We start from the raw sequence: 22,599 nt of genomic DNA, 5'->3' as shown, positions 1-22,599 counted from the left end.
AACATGGACTCCCAACCCTAAGAAATAAGACCTCTACTCACTGCCAAATGAGACCTGTATACAGAAAAGTGGGACTTGGGTAACAAAGCCTGTACTGAAGCCTGCACCTTCATAAAGGTCATTTGCTTTGCAGTGCCTAGATTACATTAATATGCTAGATCTTCTTTTCCTAGAATTTCCATCATTGATGGGGAGGCTGGGGAATCTAACACTTGAGAAAACAGTATGTCCTCTGCAGAAGCTAACCTTGCCCTCTACTATTCATACACAGCTTTCAACTGAAGTGTCTGCCTCCTTTAGAACAATGTCTCAGTCCTGAGGGCAGCTGCCTTCAGACTATATCAGTCTGCAGACTTGGGGTCCCTTTGGACTCAGGGCTACTGGCTATCCGAACACCAACAGCAGCAAAAGACACCCCTCTTCCATTTGCGACTGCCCAGCAGATAGCATCCAATCTTATTGGGCACAAAGCTGGCCATCCTGATCCAAGCACTCGTGACCTCTAGGCTTCTGCTTCTCATATATATGGCTGACACCACATATCCTGAACAGACTACAGCTAGTACAACACAGATTGCCACGAGCACATCACCAAAAAACCACTCCCCGCACTGGCTCCTCCATGGGACCAGACCTGGCTACCCGACCACTACTCCTTCCATGACAGCTACGTTCCACTGGAACAATGAAACTGTTGACCAGTGCAGGAGGTTCATCAAAGTGAGACACACAATTGTCACTGGAGCGGGACCCAGATTCTTGCACTTCCTTCCCCTAAAGAGGCGAGTCACTCTGGCCCGCGTCACTCCCAGAGCTGAATGCAAAACCATAGTGATTTGACTGAGCTTTTCCTCGTTCTGTTACCCACACAAAAACAAACAAAAACCCTGCAAACTAATCAAGCTGTTTCTTCCAAAGGCTAATAAGGAAGAAAGAGAAAAGTTATTTCTACTTTTAAATATCTGGGAGAGGTTCAGATACTAAATGGAAGGGGAGATTAACTAGATTAAATCCTAATGAGGAATTTGATTACCTTGCAGCCCGTATCTGAATTTTTGCTGAGGAAAAAATATATATACACATGATGTGACCAATTCCTCACAGGGTTCATTTTGTCTACTCTTCTTCAACAAAAATTCACATATGGGCTACAAGACATGAAGTATGAGCTGCTCAATCTCTCTTCACTCTGAATGGCCTGGTTTGTGGGTTTATAAATCAGATAGTTCTGTTAAATGTATTTTTCCCTTGGTTATAAAACAATTTACTTGTGTACGCTCTCAGCAAGAGGCTATGATCAGCAGGGACAGAAAAAACGTTTCCATTCTACTCCAGAGAGGTCCCCAACTATTGTATTCTTCTTTACGAACACAAAGCTAGCTCCCTTTCAAAAGTAACTCTTGATAATCTACTGGCTTTAAGTCCTAAAAAACACACCTTTCTGCTATGGGAATAAGGGATGGGATAACAGCATAGCGCACTGGACTTGGACTTAGGAGAGCTAGGCTCAACTACCAGCTCAGTTTCAGATTTCCTGTGTCACCTTGGCCAAGTCACTTCAGCTTCCCTGTGCCTCAGTTTCCCCATCTGTAAAATGGGGGAGTCCACTTCACAGATCTTATCCTTGTGACACCGCTGTGAGATACGGAGGTCCTCAGATACTACAGGGAGCCATTAAGTATCTAGTGAGATATACTCCAACTTGTCTAGAAAATGTAACTAAACACAAAACAAAAATATCTAAGAGGTTTCATGTATCCTGTACAGGAAAAGGCTGAGATGGCAGAGCCAAAGCAACTCCAAAGTAGCATGGACTATTTTTATTTCATAGTAATTATTAAATATGGACCCTCATCTCATTGCTTCCACAATAGTTGTTGGTGTATGTCACCAGGATGCAGTGAATGCACTTGTTGATCGGTGTGGCAGAACTCCCTCTGTGGATCACGTCTTCGCCCAAAGGGCATGTGACGCCTTGGAGACTCACCTTCCTTTTTGGTATACACCACATAAATGTGTTGGTCACGTACACCTATCACAATGAACAGTGCAGACAGCTGGTAAATGGGCCTTTATGTTACCATAAGAACAGCCATATTGGATCAGACCAATGGTCCATCTAGACCAGTATCCTGTTTCTGACAGTGGCCAATGACCGATGCTACAGAGTGAGTGAACAGAACAGGACAATTTATCGAGTGATCCATCCAGTCATCCAGTTCCAGCTTCTGGAAGTCACAGGTTAAGGGACACCCAGAGCATGGGATTGCACCTCTGACCATTTTAGCTAATAGCTATTGATGGATCTATTCTCCATGAATTTATCCAATTCATTTTTTAATCCAGTTATACTTTTGGCCTTCACAACATCCCCAGCAATGAGCTCTACAGGTTGACTGTGCGTTGTGTGAAGTAGTACTTCCTTATATTTGTTTTAGACCTGCTGCCTATTCATCTCATTGGGTGACCATGGTTTGTGTTATGTGAAGGGTAAATAACACTTCCTTATTCACGTTCTCCACACCCTCAATAGATTCATAGATTCTAGGACTGGAAGGGACCTCGAGAGGTCATCTAGTCAAGTTCCCTGCCCTCATGGCAGGACCAAATACTGTCTAGACCATCCCTGATAGACATTTATCTAACCTACTCTTAAATATCTCCAGAGATGGAGATTCCACAACCTCCCTCATGATTTTATAGACCTCTATCATATCACCCCTCAGCTTGGAAAAGAAACAACTAAACAGTCACAGTCTTTTTAATCTCCCCTCATAGGAAAGCTGTTCCATACACTTAGTCATTTTTGTTCCCCTTCTCTAACTTTTCCAATTCGAATATATCCTTTTTGAGATGGGGTGACCAGAACAGCTTGCAGTATTCAAGATGAGGGCGTACCATGGATTCACATAGGGGCATGATGATACTGTGTCTTAGGAACAATTTGGAAAGGGATAGAAAATAACGTTGTTAGCTTTTTTGACTGCTGCTAAACATTGAGCACATGTTTTCAAGGAACTATCCACAATGACTTCAAGATCTTTCTTGAGAGGTAACAGCTAATTTAGACCCCATTGTTTTTACACACACACACACACACACACACACACACGATATTTTCCAATATGCATTACTTTGCATTTATCAACAATTAATTTCATCTGCCATTTTCTTGATCAGTCACCCATTTTTGTGAGATTGCTTTGTAACTGTTCGCTGTCTGCTTTGGACTTAACCATCTTGTCTAATTTTTGTATTGTCAGCAAAGTTTGCCACCTCACTGTTTGCCCCTTTTTCCAGATCATTTATGAGTACAGAATGAGCAAAGCACTGGGGTATATGGTCTTTTCAAAAGACCCGCATGAATCAGATTATGCCCAATGTTTTCACGCACTCAATTGTCACTTTCATTATAGTTTAGCCATGTCAACTTTACTTCAGTAAAGGATACCACAAGGGGCAATCAACCAAATTGGCCAGCCCAAGATGGATTTGTCCAGGACACAAAATACTCCAGATTACTAGTTCATGTTCAGTGTCATTGCCTTAGTCTTCATAAAATGGTGACAACAATGCAGTATTAGTCATATACCCTTCGGTATCTAAATATACAGCTTTCACATAAGATTTGGATCTTACTATTTTCTTCAGTTTTTTCTCCTATCATGTAATTGTGGATAAATCAAGTTCAATTTCAAAAGGAACAAAAAAAAAAAAAAAACACGTTCATTTAGCAAGGTTACATTTCTTAGAAATGGTCTTCTCCAACAACTTACACCAGTGCCTATTCATTCTATTCTAACATTCTTCTTGTCAATTTACACTGTAGTCTCCTAAGCCGGTTATTAGGACCTAGTGCAAATGCAAACCAAATCTATGGTCTGAATAACAGTAACACTAAACAGGACACAAAGGACAGTGAAAGGTCAGTTTTGTGATTATCTTCCACTAGGGAAAATTCTCCAACCTGCCTTTTTTTTGAAAGGGTGTGGGAGGGGGGAGAGATTATATGCTTGGTATCACTGTGTTACACTGTTATTTAGATCAATTAAAGTGGTTTTAGAATCACTGATCACATCTTAAATTAACTTTATTTAAAACTGACAGTCAAGGCACACTACTACTTCATGAAATGTTTGACCTCATCGAGCTGTTGGGGGGAAATCTTGAACATGTTAGTTACTAATTTTTTATGAAAGAAAAACAACTTGACAATATATTTTTTTTTTTTACATAATACAAAAAGGAAGTGAATGCAGAAAAGTTGAGATAGAATAAAAATACGAGTTACACTGGTTTTTTTTTTTTTTTTTTTTTTTTTAAATATAAAAGTCATTTCATTCCATTTGGCCAAACTTTGCTCAAATACTTGAGGAGTTCATCTAATACTGACAGTAAATCATTCCACTTCTCTTAATTCCTTTATTCTGGTCAGCCACACTTCTATAGCTGGTGTCTTTTTGCAGTCATAGGGAGAGATTCTGCAACTCTTACTCACATGGAATAATACCTTAATCTACACATGGTGCAATCTATCAGTGTGAGAGATCAGAATCTGGACCCGACTCGGCAGACCACTCAAGTGTGTGCAACTTTAAGCACATACTTATGTCCCATTAATAAGCACTGCCTCAGTGCACTGCTGAATCGGGGACCTGACTAACAGTGATTAAATACATTCAGTGGCTGCAGTCACAAAAACTCTAAAGAGGTACTGTCTTTATAATTTCAGTATATCAGGGTATTTGCCAGACACCATAGTAATAGGAATTATTAAAAGTATATTTTGGCAAAATAGTGGTACTGATCATTTAAAGTTCCCAATTGGTCAGATAAGTAGGTGAAATATTTGGACATTTAAGGACATAATATTTATTAACTATACATTTTATGAATGGCTCCATTCTGGTCTACAACAGTATGGGTTTTTTGTAGTTTAAAGTATCTGTGGGGAATAGAAGTTTCTCAACATGCAATATGGCCAGTTTATGAAACCATAATTTCTTAGTCATTTTTAATTTAAAAAAAAGAAGAAGATACAAGAATCAGCTGGTTTATCTTTGGAATTATCTGGCAAGATTAAAAAAAACCAACAATTATTTTTGCCGCAGGTTAAGAGAAAACCTCCATGAAATATAAAAAGCAACTGAAACAACAGTAGAAGAGATTTTAAATTATTAAATTGAAATATTTCAAGTAGCTTTGTGTCTTTATACAACTTAACTGTTGACCAGTGAGTAGTTGTGTAGAAAGGGGCTGATTCTCCACTGTTTCACTTATTCTTACATTACACCGGGGTAAATGACTACATAAAATGTTTACACCACTCATGTTTTAAATCCAGTCACTAGGACCAAATTTCAGTTGGTGTAAATCAGCATAACTCCAGTGTCTTCAAAGGTGCTACATCATTTATACCATGTTAGGATCTGGCCCACTCTGTGATTACACCTGATGTAAAGCAGTGGAGAATCAGGCCTACATATTAATATTTCAGTGTAATCTGCAAGATTTCATATTTGGTTATCTAACCAATTGTGTGTGCAGTGATTTTTTAATTTTCCCCCTCTAGCTTTCTGCCTTTAAGGAGATACATTTCAAGCGTGGCCAAATAAGGTAAGGTTGATGGGGTGAGAATGGCACCTCAATTTCAGCTGTGGGAAGCTCTCAAGACAAATACTGCTCAGATTAACTTGGTTGGAAAGACGACTTTGTAAAATCTTAGCACTAGATCAAAAACAGTTGGGGAAAAAAGACAAGTAGTGAACTAGAGAAAGACTGACATAGGAAAGATGACCTTGGGTCATGATAGTATGGATTGTTGCCCTAATGTAAGAAAATAAGGCATGACGAAGACGAATTTCCCCATCTCCTGCAATTCAAAAAAAGAGGTATATTCACACACTCCAGGTCAGACCAGCACAGAAAAAATACCACAAGCCGTACCATCCAGAAGAATCATTTTGTCTCTCAACAATTCTGAGTATTTAACAAAATACTGACTATCCTTATGTTAACCTCAGATCCCAGGGGATTCAAAATGTACCTAATATGAATGATATGCATCAGGACACATTCTGATCAGAAGTCACCTAATGAAATTAATAGGCAGTAGGTTTAAAAAATAAACCTGGAAGTACTTCTTCATACAACGCACAGTCAATCTGTGGATCTCGTTGCCAGGGGATGTTGTGAAGGCCAAAACTATAACTGGGTTCAAAAAAGAATTAGATAAGTTCATGGAGGATAGGTCTGAGATGCAACCCCATGCTCTGGGGGTGTCTAGCCACTGCCTGCCAGAAGTTGGGAGTGGACGACAAAGGATAGCTCACTCAATAATTGCCCTGTTCTGTTCATTCCCTCTGAAACACCTGGATTGGCCACCATCGTGAAACAGGATACTGAGCTAGACTGACCATTAGTCTGACCCAGTATGACCATTCTTATGTTCTCAGGCAATCTGTCTGCTGCACCACCACAGATTTATGATAAATTTCAAGAGTAGCAGCATATGCTCATCTCAAACCCTGCATCACCTGTGAGTTCAGATCAGCCCAAAAGTGCTTCTGCCCCTACAGAGTTTTGGTAAGCTTTCACCAAATCAGACTAGAAATCATCCCATTCAAAGCCCGCTACAGCTAATTGGCACAATGGATCTCATGTACGAAATGCGTCCCTGCGCAAAGTGTCACCTGAGAATTCCACAGTGGTTCACACTAAACCATTGAGGACTGCCCAGTGCCACCAGGAGAAGAAAATACCCATCTCAGCCACAGTACCCTCCTCTCTAGGCTGATGGCTACTGGAGCAGCTGATCACCCAGGGGATTATACACCAAACCTGACCATGGGAAACTGTAATAATGAACTGTAACCTCAGCAGCATGGATACCCAACTAGAGATACACTTCATTCAGGGGCTGAAAGCAGACACCAGAACAGCAGCATCATAAAAGATGACTGGAGCTACAAGCAGCAAGACCAATGATTTCATACACTATTCAACAGAACTGCTAGTGTTGGATAAGTTCACTGCCATCTTAAATGTAAACTGACAAGTGGACATAAGAAGACTGTTTCGGTGTAGGAAGCAGAAAGACTCTTCATGTAAGCAGAGAAACAACTCTTGTCCTTAGATACTTCCATGATACGGTGATAGGAGCAATATACTGTCAGGACCTAACTAGATATTCACATGTGGTGCACATAACAGGCACGCAGAAGCAGAGAGCTAATGTGCTGAGCAGGCACAACACAGTGATGGGCAAATGAACCCTCACAACAACAAGACCTTCCTCTAAATCAGAGTTTCTCAATCTTTTTGATATCAGGGACCGGCTTGCTGCCTTCCTAAACTGTGTCTAAAAGCATCCACAGCCAACTGGTACATGTTGTTTCTGCTAATTGTTACTGCCAAGGAGTGAGAGAAAAATGAAAGGCAGCCAAGTGATACTCCTTACCACACTAGCCCAGGAGGCCTGAGTTCTCCCCAAAGTAATCCAGGCGTCAGTGCAAGGACTAATGGGCTTGCGGACCAGGCCAAACACACTACAGCGGTCAGAACGGCCAGATACAGATATGAGAAATTACAGCTTTGAGAATGAAGTGTATGTATTTGAAATGGAGAGCATCTGTATCCTACATTTTCAGAGGATTTATATTTAGGTTCTTGTAGAAACTTTACAGCTATTCAAGCAAGCTGGTCTGAGGAACAGGACCCTACTAATGCTGATGTTAAGCTAGCTGCAACTGCTTCCAAACCCATAGGATGACCGGTCCATATGCACACAGATTTCCCCAACATGCCTGCAAACTTTTCTCCAGAGGGGAGATTCCCTGCTTTGCAGTGGGACACACAGCCCTCATTTCCAGCCATGGAAGGGCCTGAAATTTGAAATCAGGACATTTTAAGTCTAGAAAGATTATTTTAAGTCATTTTAAAATGCTTTTAATAGTTCTCTGAGCCCTGTATGGTAGGACCCACAATTCTACTTTAGAAACGGCGGGAGGGTGGGGGACGACATTAAAAAAAAAAATCACAATACATTTAAAAAACGCACTAAAACAGCATTTCTGAAACTGTGATACAGGTACCACTGGTGGTACCTGGGCAATAGTGAAATGGCACGCAGGTTGATTTAAAGTACAATGTTAGAATAAGAACCCACTATAACAACACTGATTAAAATTGTAAAGGTGGCCGGGCCAAGTACTTTGGAGTTTTAAGATGTGACAAAATAGGTCTTCAAGTCTGAGAACCACAGTTCTAAAAAAATTATGAAATATTCTTTTCTATAATCCATATGGCATATACAGAACACATGATGGTGCGAAATAATGCTTCCATTTCTATCCTTGGAGGGCCAGGGAAATATTTCCCTGGCATCTTGATTACAAAGAAAGTGGCAACTCTCTGAAGCTGTTGTGTTTGGAATGTTACAGTAACTACCAAGGAAATGGGTTAGTGGGTTGGGGGCAGGTCATGCAGTCAGAAGTGTGCGATCAGCACTTAATTGGCATGAACTGGCATAACTTGCTCATGGTCTTGCCACACAAACAATTAATCGGATCATCCCAATCTCATAACAATAAAATCTTTTACACCACTAGCCATAGATATCTAAATATTGGGCACCCAGAAGTTCATTCCCACAAATTTCAACTGGCCATCTTTCCCTTGTAACCTACTTTAAGAATAGAAGGGGGAGATTTTGAAAGGTACAAATGAGAACTCTGTTCCCCACTCCAACTGGACGTCAATGGCATTTGGATGCCTAATTTTGTGCTTCTGAAAATATCAAGAGAAGCAAAAGTTACCAGCAGGTGACTTTGGCGGAGACATATGCATCTAAAAATGCCAGTTGCAGGTAACGCCCTGAAATTTGTTGCCAGATTATAGCCAACTATGCTCCAGCTGAGCTTTGTAACACTATATGCCAGTTTCTGGGAGACACCTATTAACAATGAACTGCTTTATAAGGAACATCTAATCAGAATACAGCAGTTTAAATGTAAAAGGAAAATACTCTAATATAATATTAAATCCTGGTTATCTGTACCCATTATCTTGCATTTGTACTGCTTGACTAAGTGGAATGATTATCCTTGGAGTAGAGCCAGAAAAGCTGGATTGATACCACAGTTCAAGACTTCAAATCTATTACTGGAATTTTCAAAGCCAAGTTCTGATCCTGAAAGGTGCTGAGCATCTCCTGGAAGATGTTAAGCAGCCTCTGCTAAGTTGAGGGTGCTTGTCACCTCACAGGATCAGGCCCCAAGAAAATACTAAATCCCTTGTCCTGGTTAACAGAAGACATTTGCAAATGTGAAAAAGCAAAAACAGTGTAAGACCGCTGGTTTTACTTGTACAGAAGTCTACCAACCCCAGAGACCCACATATCTCACCATTACCTGAGGACCACACAGAACTCAGGATGCTCACTAGTGTATACATTTTGAGCGTGATGTGCAAGAGTTGGTATTGCACTGCTTTTTAATAAAAAGTATGATGTACAGTTAATCTTCAGTGAACAGCATGGACTTTGAGCTCCCCTAACTTACTTGTAAAAGCTACAAACAAGACCTCTCTTTATTCAGTCTCTGGAGAAGATATTACAAGATATAGGCTAGGATTTCCACAGAGCGGTTTTTCTGATTCCGTATCCTGAACCAAAATTAAACACTGAGCTTTTGATGGAGAGGTGGTGGTGACCCAAGCAAAATTTAAAGAACAAAAAGGCTTTGTTTTGCAATGATTCCTAAGGGCCTATGATTTTGTTCAAGAGTCTAGTATGCCGTTCCCATTTTAAAATGTTAAATGATATTCAAAGTTATGTGCCTATTAATTTATGTGTATTGCACATAAAAGTGTATTTTCAGGGTATGGCTTTACTAGAGCTGTATATAAATCAAACTGGACTGTCTGTGATGCAGGATCAGAGAGCATCAAGGGCCCAATTCAAAGCCCAGTGGAGTCAATGTGCTATGGATTATTCTCTGAAGTAACCATTTTGAAAGTCAGTTTCATAAAAATATAACAAAGTGGTGCTTTCCCCCTTCTCCCACTTAACATTTTACGATTTTTTTAAAATCACATTTCTGAGACACACAAGTAATTAACCTGATCTCATTAGGCTTTTCTCTTCCTTCACTTTGGAGTCAAAACTAAGTTTCTCTAAAAAAGGGTATGTTTTAATCTGTGTAATGCACGATTTTAAAAAGCAATCTATCCTTCCTAATGGATCAGTTTTCAGATTAAAATGTTTTTCATCACTTTTTATGTTAATCCTTTCCAGTTATGCTAGCTATCCACATTAAACTGAAAAAGGAGAGAGAGAGAGAGAGAATCAGAGTAATGCATTAACTAAAAGGAAGCATATTTCCACATCAAAAATCACAATACAAGACTTTTCTCCTACCACACTAAATGAAATCACTCGACTGAAATGAGAGATAGCACCGGAACTCAGCTTCTCCTCAAAAAGGTGTCATAATCCATTTCTGTGGGCAAGTTGCAGTGGGGAAGGACTAGGTTGGATATTAGGAAAAACTTTTTCACTAGGAGGGTGGTGAAGCACCTAGGGAGGTGATGGAATCTCCATCCTTAGAGGTTTTTAAGGCCCAGCTTGACAAAGCCCTGGCTGGGATGATTTTAGTTGGGGTTGGTCCTGCTTTAAGCAGGGGGGTTGACTAGATGACCTTCTGAGGTCTCTTCCAACCCTAATCTTCTATGAGTCTAAGACTAAATATAAAATACACTGTCCAGCAAAGGCCACAGAAGCTCTGAAAATGTTTTCCATGACTTGGAAGACTGATGTGTTTGAATCAGATTGTCCTTGCTTCCATAAATCAGATGAGTCCAACAATCATAACTTATATTTCATATTGATCACTGTTAATATTCAGACAAGAGTAGGGAAGGGAGGTGGCCGATACTAATTTTTAACCTCTCTAAACAAAAAAAACATGTGTACAGCTATAGGGAAATCTTTATTCATAGCAAAGTCATAGATCCTAGTGGGCCCTTTCCCGGACATGCATGAGGACTGCTGTGAGGAGAATCAAAGCCCCTGTGCTCTGGATCTCCTGGGTGTTTCAAACTCCTGGCACCTGAACAGAGGCTAGCCACTGCCCCAGTCTCAGCTCCCTAGCCACACGCTCAGCGAGCAGTCCTTCTGTTTGGCAAACCCCCATCCCAAGTGTTGGAACCCGTTGGCCAGCTGCCTAGCACCTCTGGGTGCAGCACTGACCCTTCAGACTCTCCAGTACTTAAACACACGCATCTCCCAGAAGTCCACCCCAAAGGTGCAAAGCTTCTGGATACAGGTTAACTCTGTCAGGGGCCCACAGCAGTTGTGAGGCAGTCCATCCACCCACCCCAGTCTAACACCTTTATGCTCATTTATACTTAATCATGCAAAGTACAAAATAAAACATCCTAGAACACAATGTCCATCATTAGCTCACCCATCACTTGAGAGTCCATGGGGGAAATCATGAGTGTTCTGTCTGGAAGGTCACCAGGATCTTCTGCCCCCTCCCCTATCCTGCCCCTGCAGCAGCCTCTCTTATCTTAAGATGTCTCTTTCTCTCCAGTTTCCCCTGTGAACTACTTTATAGACTTCTGCTGGGGGTCATCTGCTTCTTTTCTTCAGGCTTTCGGTAATTTTCCACTGCTCTCACAGCCCACTCCTTTCAGACAAGAGGAGAAAATGTCTTCTCCCAGCTAGAGCAAACTGGTTGCCCCAAGGTTTTTCTACTTTGAATAGACGACTATTGAGCGCTGACCACTCACCATTGTCTCTGGCCTGACAGAGACATGATAACTCTGCTGACTAATGGGGAATCCACATACATATAGGCTTTCCCCAACACAGTTTCATAAAATTATCCACAATTCCGAAGTGGTGCACAGACAGACTCCCCAATTCATCCCAATACTGTATTTCTGCAGTTAGCCTACTGGCCTTGAAACAAGATTAATTTTCCCCTTTCATACTTGCTTTGATGATGTGTCACTAATGTATTAGACAAAAAGTGAAAGCACTTTAACTTAAAATCTTGCTAATAACTAAATATTTTCCTATTACTACTGATGCCATCTAATAGGTCTTCAAAGTGAAATTCACTGCATAAGGCCCCATACACCTTTCACACCACAATCAACCCTCTGATTAAGGGTTTGTGTGTCACACAGGACCATGTGCAGGCCAGGCCATCAGCATTGAGGGGAATTTCAACCCCAGAAAACAGGCAATTTATAACAGGGTCTAAAAGTTGGTCAAGAGAATGATTTTTATGCCTACTAAGGGTCCAATTCTGCCACCCTTATTCAGTTACCTTGCCATGCATTTCATACATTCATTTCAATGGGGCTGCTCACATAGGCTTGAATCCAGAAAAGCATTTCAACACAGGCTTAGCTTTGAGCAAGAGCAGTCCCACTGAAATCAGCAGCAGACACATAGACATTAAGGCCAGACGGCCCCACCATGATCATCCAGTCTGACCTCCTGCACGCCACAGGCCACAGAACCTCACCCACTCCTGTAATAGACCCATAGCCACTGGCTGAGTTACTGAAATCTCAAATCATGATTTAAAGACCTCAAGTTACAGAGAATCCACCATTTACTCTAGTCCAAACCAGCAAGAGACCCATGCCCCAAGCTGCAAAGGGGTTGGGGGAGACGCCCAGGGTATCTGCAAATCTGACCTGGGGGAAAATTCCTTCCCAACCCAAATAGGGTTACATGCTTAAAATTAAGCTGATGTTTAAAACACTTTGCTGGATTGGGGCCTATGTGAGTAGCCCCAATTAGGATAAGTAAGGGTGGCAGAACTGAGCCTGTTGTATTTCAGCATTATGAATAAAGCACTCTAGCACATTAAGCCAATTTGACTGCTATACTTCCTTGACTTTCCCAACATTATAAATTTGTTTATACAAGTGCTTACTGTGTGAAAATTCCATTCCCCTGATTTGTTTGGAGTCCCTGTATCAAGAGCATTATACTGTTCATTTGATGGTATCAGGGAGGAATTGCTACTGTAGATCACATCATTCACAATTCATCCAGGATAGTCACACACCATCACCCATATAGATCATGAGTTGTTGCATAATACATATAATGCCGTCCTCAGGACACTATGTTTGTGCCATTAAGACTTTCAAATGAATGATTTCATTAAGTATTGGAGAGAATGACTACATATCTTTGTTTCCTGCTATTATTGTTTCTGGCTAGAAACAGACAATTCGTGAGAATGGTCAGTATGACAGTGCTACTGTTCTACAGTGGTGATAGCAGTCACAGCTGAGGACAGCAGTTGTCCGAAATGGAACCTGTGTCAGTTTAATTTTATAACAAGCAAAATTCACAGCATTGTGGTTACAAAAACATCTGTGTACCATGGGGCTTAAGTGAAATTTGTGTGTGAAATTTCTATTTCAACACATATTCTTATGAATTCACATTTAGCACACATGGGTTTTACCCAATCCCAGTGCACCGAGAGGTGATTCAATATACTGAAACACTAATTGTCACTTGGCTGTTAAGCAAGCATTACACAACTCCAACCTACACACAGAGACCAATTATATTTAGCAGCCTCAGTGACCGACCCAGAATGCTTGGCTTTCGATATAAGGGTTTAACAATGTAGCTGAAGTGTTAGTTTTATAGCTTCAGGTATAATAAAAAGCAGTTAACCGAAACCTTCTGATCAAGGTTAAATACTAAGATTAGAAACACTGAGATCAGGAAACTCCAGAGAGGATAAAAACTAAAATACACTAATGGTAAAAATGACCTTATTTAGGGTATTTAAATTCTATTTCTGCATCTACAATGAGAAACAATCAAAAGCTAAACATGTTATTGAAAATATACTAGTTAGGGCTCAGCTCCATTTCTTTTGCCTAAAGGTTACACAGAAACGTATAACGTTATCGGTATCTTCCAAAATAATCTATTTGCCATTTTCTTCAAGAAGCAGTAGTGACTTAAACAGAGACGCAGAATACAAGGATCAAAAACCATGGAAAAAGCCATCCCAATCAGATGCACATACAAACCGAATAGGATTTATGACTTAATACTGGCTCACTGTGCTAACATGCAGAAAAATGTCAAACTTAAACTCTGGTACAGGCGGTGGGGGCTGAACGTCAATGGAGTGATGTCAAATTTTAGTTAGATTAGTTAATCAATCAGATTAGTAGCAATAACCTGTAACCGATAAAAAGTTATACTCTGCACTGTACACTCAGAGCCATATTTCAGACAGTGGACTCCATATTTATAAGCACAGTTTTCCACCTAAGTCACTCACCATTTAGGTAAGGTGAATATCAAAGTCCTAGATTTGCAGGCAGGAGCTCTGATGTAAAAATGACAAAGTGCAGTTTTCAAACTGTCCCCAACTATGGAGTCCAACTTAGGCTAAACGGGAAAGGTGGTCCTTAAATAAAGCAACAACAAAAAAAGATAATGGAAACTAGAGGAGCTGCACTGATTTATAATGAAATGTAATTTGTTTCATAGCTTATGGCTGGATCATGAACCACTCAATTTTCCTTACCAGAACCCCAAAGGGAAATTAAATTCCACGGGCTGACCCGCTAAACTGGGTTTAACTCCACCACAAAGACTTGGGTTCTTGAGGGCTGCAATGATCAACAAGTACATGATTTTACAAAAATGGAAGAGCGGGTTTATGCCGAGAATAGAAAGTGGCATGCAGACCTGCCTTAGTTAGCAGCCAAAGAATGAATAGTCATTGCAGTAGATAGCAATTATATGAATCTGAAGAAATTCGGACCCTGTTTCTAGGTACATTTGGATAGAAAAGTTGAGCTGGCTCAAAGAATGCCAGGCCTCTATTCCTCCGAACACCTCCTCTCCCATCCAGTACCCTCTTCGTATAGGTCTTCTCCCATTTTATTACTGTTACCTTCACCCTAACATGTTATATCTATGTAGTATTGTCTGGTTTTGTATTGTCTGCTCTTGCAGCTTTGACAAGTTATAAAATTGCATAATTCCATAATTTTACTGGAGATCCCATGAAGCATGCAGTATTTGAAAACTTATACAAGCTGTAAATCATTTACCTTTCTGTACTTTTCATTGTCTGTTTCTTTATGAAACTCAATAAAGAATTAATCACACACACACAAAGAGTTGTAGACTGTACCTCAAGTTAGTCAGTTTGTTTTCGGGAAGCAGGGCATTATTATAAAGCTTCAAGACAACATTTTAAATCTCAGAATATTTTGAATTAGAACATTTTAATTAAGGCAACAATTATATTAGAATTGAATGAAAAATATTATAATTATGATAAATGGTAGAAGATTTTAGTAATCCACAGTCTTAAATCTGTATTTCCAGGAGTCACAATCCATCATCAGATGTGATATTCATGGATTAGGATTTTTTGAAATCAGGACAATTAAGAATTACTTAAAGTATGAGATGCTCCTGAGTTTATTGACAAACATTTTAAATTGTAACAAAGTAGAAATCTGAACCTGCTCACACGTCTAAACATTTTTTTGTTAATATTTTGGGACTGAAATAACAAGTATCTTATCTCATAGCTGCATATGCCTGCAATCATAAGTGAAATAAGCATAGCAATCTTTGATTTGTTCCTAACTCTAAATCATAAGAGTAGCCATACTGAGTCAGACTAATGGTCCATCCAGCCCAGTATCCTGTCTTCCAACAGAGGCCAATGCCAGGTGCTTTAGAAGGAATGAACGGAACAGGCAATCAAGTGATCCATCCCCTGTCGTCCACTGAATTACAAAAGAAAATTACAAAAGAAAAAAAAAAAAAGAAAGAAAGAAAGAGCGAGCTAGTTTAAGGCCTGATCCAAAACCCACTGAAGTTAATGGAGAGTCCCTTATTGGCTTCAGCGGCGTTTGGGTCAGGCCTATAGTGCTATAGTGAGTGTTAGACCACTGTCCTTTGGACTGACTATGTAGGTCCCAGGAATCTGTGCAGGAGTTTGAAGTGTAAACTTTACATTTGTCTGCAGCGTAGCTAGCCAGGTGCACCAAATGCAGCTGAATGGAAGACACTCGTTTCCAGCAAACGATTACACCCTGAAAGCATAGAAGGATGTTTTCTGCTTTTATAGAGAAGTTAATCAAAATACATAACATGGTTTGATTGTTAAGACATATTGAAAATGTTTTAAAAGTGTCATCTTTCAAGCATAATCTCACACATTACGTATTAATTGCCATAGGTGTACATGGTGCTATACAAACGCTTTTGAGGTTTATGGCCAGATCTCCCACTATATGAGGAAAGTCCCCACTGAGAACTTCTACGGCATTATCTCCTGGGGTGGAGGAAGGGAAGAAACTGAAGCAGAGTTTGCCCTACACCCCAGGGAGAGAGGCCAATACTGCAGAAGTAGCACTCCTCCTATTTTTTTTTTTTTTCCTTCCCCCTGACTTCTCTCCCTCACTCTGCCAAATTAATGCTAATGCCAGGTGCTTCTGGAATTTGGGGTTCACATTTTGTTTGAACCCAAAATGAAAAAAGGATTCTCAATTTAGCTAGTTCTTTAATGAATTGCTTTTCTCACCAGAAAAATTAGAAAACAGAACCTATTCCTTCTTCCCCTGAAGTCCCTGGCAGGATCAGGCCCACAATTAGATAGTCTGAGACCTCCTGAATTCTTTCTCCACAGTATGGACCACATTTTAACAGACACTAGGGTCCTGATTCTCATCTTACTTATAATGGTAAGAATCTTAGAATGGTACTGAAGTCTAAAACATGAGATCTGAATCAGGGCCACTCTCAGACACCTCTTCTTTCATTAAGAATTGCGCAGACTACCATCCACCATCTTGGTAAACACCTCATTGGGTCAACTACAACAATTACTTACAAGAAATATTAATATGAGGAGTATTTAAGGTATTTTTAGCTGTCTTTCAGTGCAGCGTAGCAGCTGGAAACAAGGAGGGATAGCCATCATTATGTGGTCAGCTAACTCTTAGCAGGACACCAGTGGTCCAGTTTGGGAACCTCCAATACAACTGGTAGCCTCTGTGGAGATGAGCCGCAGCCAGTACTGGAATTGCTGAGATATTTCAAGTCAATATTTAGATGCATGGTCCAGATAAATAGGATACAAGGTACAGTGCACACAAGTACTGTGCACTTCTTAGCCACTGACTTTTGCAAATAATAAAATTCATCTGTTGAAGGGAAAAAACCCAGTTAGGTATGATGCACATGTATAACTAAAAATCCCTAAAGCCTTTCAAAACAACAATAATTTCATTATTTTACAATAGAGTAACCAAGGTATTTGGTTTTTAAAAATGAGCACTTAGTGTTCACATGCAGCAATTTACCTATATGAATTTACAGTGCATTCTCAGCATCTACACTGACCCAACAGATGCATCTTTGAACTAAAAAGTCTGTATACTAGCCTTGACCTGACAGACCATGATTCTTCCTTTGAAGCCATCATACAATACTGAGTAAATAAGTTCTAAAGAGTCCAAGATACATATTTATATGTTAGCAAATACTTAAGAGGAAAGAGCACAGTACAGATTCATCTGAATAGTTACAAAGCTCTAACTTCTTATTTACACAACACCTAACAGCTTTTTATTATTAAACCAAGTGCTATCAGCAGACTCAGCACTGTGCTAACGCAAGAAGGAATGCCCCTGTCCCAAGGAAATTGAAATGGAAAGCAAATACAGATAATACAGATTAGACAAAGGATAGATCAGAGGAAGGTTCAGGGTGAAAACCTGGTCTCACTGAAGCCAATGATAAAAGTCCCATTGACTTCAATAGGGCCAGGATTTCACTCAATCTTTACACCAATGGTGCAGATCTCTATTTTGTTATCAAGCCACACAGGAATAGGACAAGTTTAAGAGAGGGATTTCTCTTCTCCCCACCCCAATTTTCTTTATTACAGAAGGGTGTGTATTTTTTTAAAATAGCTGAGATAGAGGTGGTCCCCCATCACACTTTTGTATCCAAAGCCACGAAGATTAGTATAGTGACATGAGATAATCCAGACATTCTACTTCTATCAATCTTAAATCTAAAGTTCCATGGTTTTGTGGAATTTAAAGTCATACTTTTCAAGTTTTCTGCACAAATTTTAAGCCACACAGCAGCTGATGATTGCTCTTGACACAGAATAATAAGATGGGCCTGATCCTGGCAGTTACAGGAACACTGAATCAGCCTGCAAGAGTCCAGATTCTGAAGTTAATATACAAAGAAAATACCTCAAAGCCAGGCCACCAGAGCAGGGCAAGGATCTAGCCATCTGTTATAATTAAGTCACCATAATCCGTGGTGCACAGTGACAGACTGGAAGGAATGGGGCCATAGAAAAGGCATCAGGGCTACTAATTATCAATAAAGTATCTTCAGAGGAGAACATAACCCAAATGCCAAAATGGAGGGGAGTTTGCATCATTTCTTCCCTCCTATCCCTGGTCACATCCAAAAGTGCAACAGATGGGTAAAGTGCATGCTGTAGTTTGACACAACTGACTTAGTTTGCCTGATAATTACAAATCCTTTTACCTATGCAATTGTGACAAAAAGGCTTAAGATTCAGTCAAAAGAGCATCAATCTGCACTAACTGAATAGCACATAAACTGCAGAGATAATTAATGAAAGTGAGTACAGATGCACATACTCTTATTAATGCCAGCTTCCTGAGAAAATAGCAAGTCCAGCAAGTCATTGTCTACAAAAGAAATATTTTGTATTTACTAACAGGCAAGTAGTAAAATAAAAGTCATTTAGACTAAGATTTACCTATTAAGAATAGCTGCCTGATGTAACTTTTTTCCTGAAATAGAAGAATGACTGTCTTTTTACTCTTAAAAAACAGTTTTCCATTCATAAAATTAACAAAAAACATGTCGTCATTAGTGCATCTTCAAATTCTTATTGCAACAAGGGACCCCTTGAAATGAAAACTTAACCTGCTTTCACGGAAAGAAACTTCTCATACTTGAGTATAGCGCCCTCATTGACAGGCAGGCAAATCAGAGAACAACATGATTTACAAATGAACACATTTTCAATTCTTAAGAGACGTTTTCCTTTAATGTGCACTTTGTGCATAAATCTCCTCCTTAGTTGTCAGTGCAAGGTATCAGCAGTTTTAGTATTTGCCATATATGGACAGACAGTAAGATCATCAGCATGTATTTTGAAGGTTCCCCTACAGTATTTCTTTTAAAATCCAATTACTTAAAATACCCTCCAGATGATACAAAACTAACAAGTCAGGATGTTTACTGCATCACCCCTTGAAAAAAAACAAATAAAAAGCAACACGCGCCTATGCTCTCCTTGCACTACATTTTCAACTTATAATACCAACAACACATCAGGCAGTCATCTCTACCAACTCTTTTAGAGAATGGAAATTCACACATAATGAAAGTGGTGGAGATGGGGGGGGGGGCGATTGTTTTCCTTTGAAGTGAAACAAAATCTGTTACTGTTTCATGTTTTCAGTCTGGAAAAAAAAATAGAAGGAACAACAAACAAGGCACCACTTGAATCTCAGGGTTGTACTGCCATTCACAAACAGCTAGAGCCATATCCTTACAATTTAATGTCAGCAAAAACCTGGAAATGAAACGGAGCCTTTTCATTTCTGTGATTCCACAACAAAACCACAAAAGTCACTTTGAAAGACACTGCACTTACTTCTGCACTGAAATACATGTAAGATATTGAAAGAGACAGAGCACTGCAAATTAACAAGTCCCTTAACCTGCAATGTAAAATATATACAAACACAAAATTCCATTTAAGATTCTGCATCTGAATAGGAACTAAAGGTAATTACAACTAAGCTATTTCTAGTATGGAGACTCTTACCTCTTTTATATGCAGATAACTTCTGGTTTCCAAACAAAATAAGAACTGGATATATTTGCATGAGATAGCATGAGATAGCATGTTAGCAAGTAGCAAATTCTGCTCCCACACAAAATGCTTGGCTCTTTAACATTTTGCTAAATTCATCAAACCAACTTTAACTATGGGAAAAATAGGACTTAATTGTTCCAGTTATGCCTAAGTAGTAAGCATGTTGTAAGTGTGAAGTAGTTTTTAGATACAAAGAAAACTGTACATGTCAGTCTCTTATTTCTAAGAGTCTGTACTCTATGGAATATGTCTTAACACAAATCCAGTGAAGCTACTACCATTGTGCCTTAGGGTCACAGCAAATACCTAGGCACATGAGTAACTCTACTCACAGGAGACGTCCCCTCCAAGTTAATGGAACTATGTCTATGAATAAAGTTACTCAATTCATAAGTGTCTGCAATATCAGGCTTAAGGACACAATCCTCTGGAGATGTTGAGCTCCCTGACTTCAGTGGAAGCTGAACGTGCTTGTCACTTTTCAGGGGTGCTAAGTACCTTCCTTGCAGCATCAAGCCTGATATGTTCCATATTTTTTTAAACAGAAAGTTGCCATGAAGCTCTACGGACATTATAAAATACTATAAAAAAAATTTGAATACAGGTGCTAAAAGAATGCCCTCCTAACAAAGGAAACATAGAATAATGCTTAATGTTGCAGCAGAAAACAAGATTATGAGAACAAAAGGATGATTTAACATTCATTTCCATGTCTGTTCTTTACTGAGAGAGGAACACTTGAGGACTAGAATTGTTAGCAGGAAGTTCAAGAAAGAAAGGAGAGAGAAGATTGGACAAGAAACATTTCTCAGCTTTCAAAGTAACAGCTGTGTTAGTCTGTATCTGCAAAAAGAACAGGAGTACTTGTGGCATTTTAGAGACTAACAAATTTATTTCAGCATAAGCTTTCATGGGCTACAGCTCACTTCTTCAGATGCATAGAGTGGAACACACAGACAGAAGATATTTATACATACAGAGAACATGAAAAGGTGGAAGTACCCATGCCAATCGTAAGAGGCCAATCAATTGAGATGAGCTATCAGTAGCAGCAGAAGAAAAAACTTTGAAGTGATAATCGAGATGACCCATAGAAGGTGTGAGGAGAACTTAACATGGGGGGAAAAAAATTCAATTAGTGTAATGACCCAACCATTCCCAGTCTCTGTTTAGACCTAAGTTAATTGTGTCTAATTTGCATATTAATTCGAGTTCAGCAGTCTCTCTTTGGAGTCTGTTTTTGAAGTTTTTTTTGTTGCAAAACTGACACCTTCAGCTTGTTTATGGGAGTGGAATATTCCCATTCAGCAAAATGCCAGATGAGATTTGAAGACTGTTTAAGGAAATATGATCTCCTTGAAATGGTTCTTGCTGACAGTTTAATTAGTAAGCTTTACTGATTTATCAAAAGTTTCCAAATAATATCTGTTTAAAAACTGTCAGGTATCAACTGGTAAACACCAGATAGATGTGTTTGAAGGGGGGGGGGATTCAATGTCACTTTTTACACAGATGTTAAACTGAGGGAAAAGATTATTTTTTTTATCCAATGTAAAAAGTCAGACTTAGCAGTATGCATTTCCCATTTTAGGTCCAATCCAGCACTCTTTGCCAGCGCAAGACAGCCACTTACAGTTAAAACTTACCACAGAAAGAGTGATTGCATTTGCAGTTCTCAGAGTGGCAAGCCTGTGGTTTCTTCATGCAAGTAAAATACTGCATTCATCAGAGACAGGACAAATTGAATGCTAATGGCAGAATTACTTTAACCACTGTGGAAAGCGATATAAAATAACTGTACACACGCAACAGACAAGAGCCTCGGTTCCTACAAACCGATCCATGCCGAGGGACCCTTTCGCTCTTTGAGAGCCCCACTGGCTTCCATGGCCGAGTCTGCACGGCTATTGGGGTCCAGCTGTGCACAGCAAGGTGCAGGATCTGGGCGACAACTATATACATGTCTGCTGTGTGTGCATGTGTATACACACAGACATAGCCCGTTGCACTCGAAGTCTTGCACACACACGCTTGTGCAATCCAGGCATTTGCTCTTGGACACACGCGTGTCTGCACTTCTTGTCGAGCCTGTAAATGCCCAGTATGCAGCGCATGCCGTGAAACTCCTGGAAAACGCACGTGTTGAGTGCTTTCCTCCTGTTGTCGGATCTTTGCCTCGCCGGGACGCGGAGGTGGCCCGTGTTGGGTCGTTCCTTGCTTTGGGGAGCCGGCTGCAGGGAGGGGATCCATGGAAACAACCCGCCGCCCCCGTGTGTAAAACGCAGGGGCAGGGGCACGCCGCTCTCACACACACACACACACACACCTCAAGTCCCTGCCCGATAATGCCCAGCAGCGCGGGCGGGCGGGCGAGCGCTCACCTCAGGCACCGACCCGCTCACCTCAGGCACCTCGCCCCGGGACCCAGGAAACCCCCGAGCCAAGGGGAGGAAGCGCCGCCCCGCCCCGCCCGCAGCCCGGCTCCGCACGGAGCCCACCTGCCCCAGCCCCGCGCTCACCTCCGGGGCTCGGTCCTCCGGCGCTCCTCCAGCGTGGCGGTTGGGCTGGCCGGGGCGCGGGGCGCGCTCGCGGCGGGGGACTCGGCGCGCGGCGCGGGGGGCGGCTGCCC

At 40.5% G+C, this 22,599-nt stretch overlaps 1 protein-coding gene across 2 annotated transcripts in view; it reads right to left on the bottom strand.

Annotated features, from left to right (window-relative positions):
- The window catches only part of SLC4A4 (solute carrier family 4 member 4), a 246,793-nt gene extending 224,243 nt beyond the window's left edge, over nucleotides 1-22,550 (bottom strand). For both annotated transcript variants that reach the window (XM_026653263.1, XM_026653265.1), the window contains exon 1: nucleotides 22,490-22,550. The gene's annotated coding sequence lies outside the window, so the exon portion shown is untranslated. The remainder of the gene's footprint in view (nucleotides 1-22,489) is intronic.
- Between the last annotated feature and the right edge of the window lie 49 nt (nucleotides 22,551-22,599).

This window comes from Terrapene carolina, unplaced genomic scaffold, assembly GCF_002925995.2.
Source record: "Terrapene carolina triunguis isolate 2854851 unplaced genomic scaffold, T_m_triunguis-2.0 Scaffold136, whole genome shotgun sequence".
Lineage (NCBI taxonomy): Eukaryota > Metazoa > Chordata > Testudines > Emydidae > Terrapene > Terrapene triunguis.
Note: the sequence above shows the minus strand (reverse complement) of the source record. Positions and strands in the feature narration are given on the sequence as shown.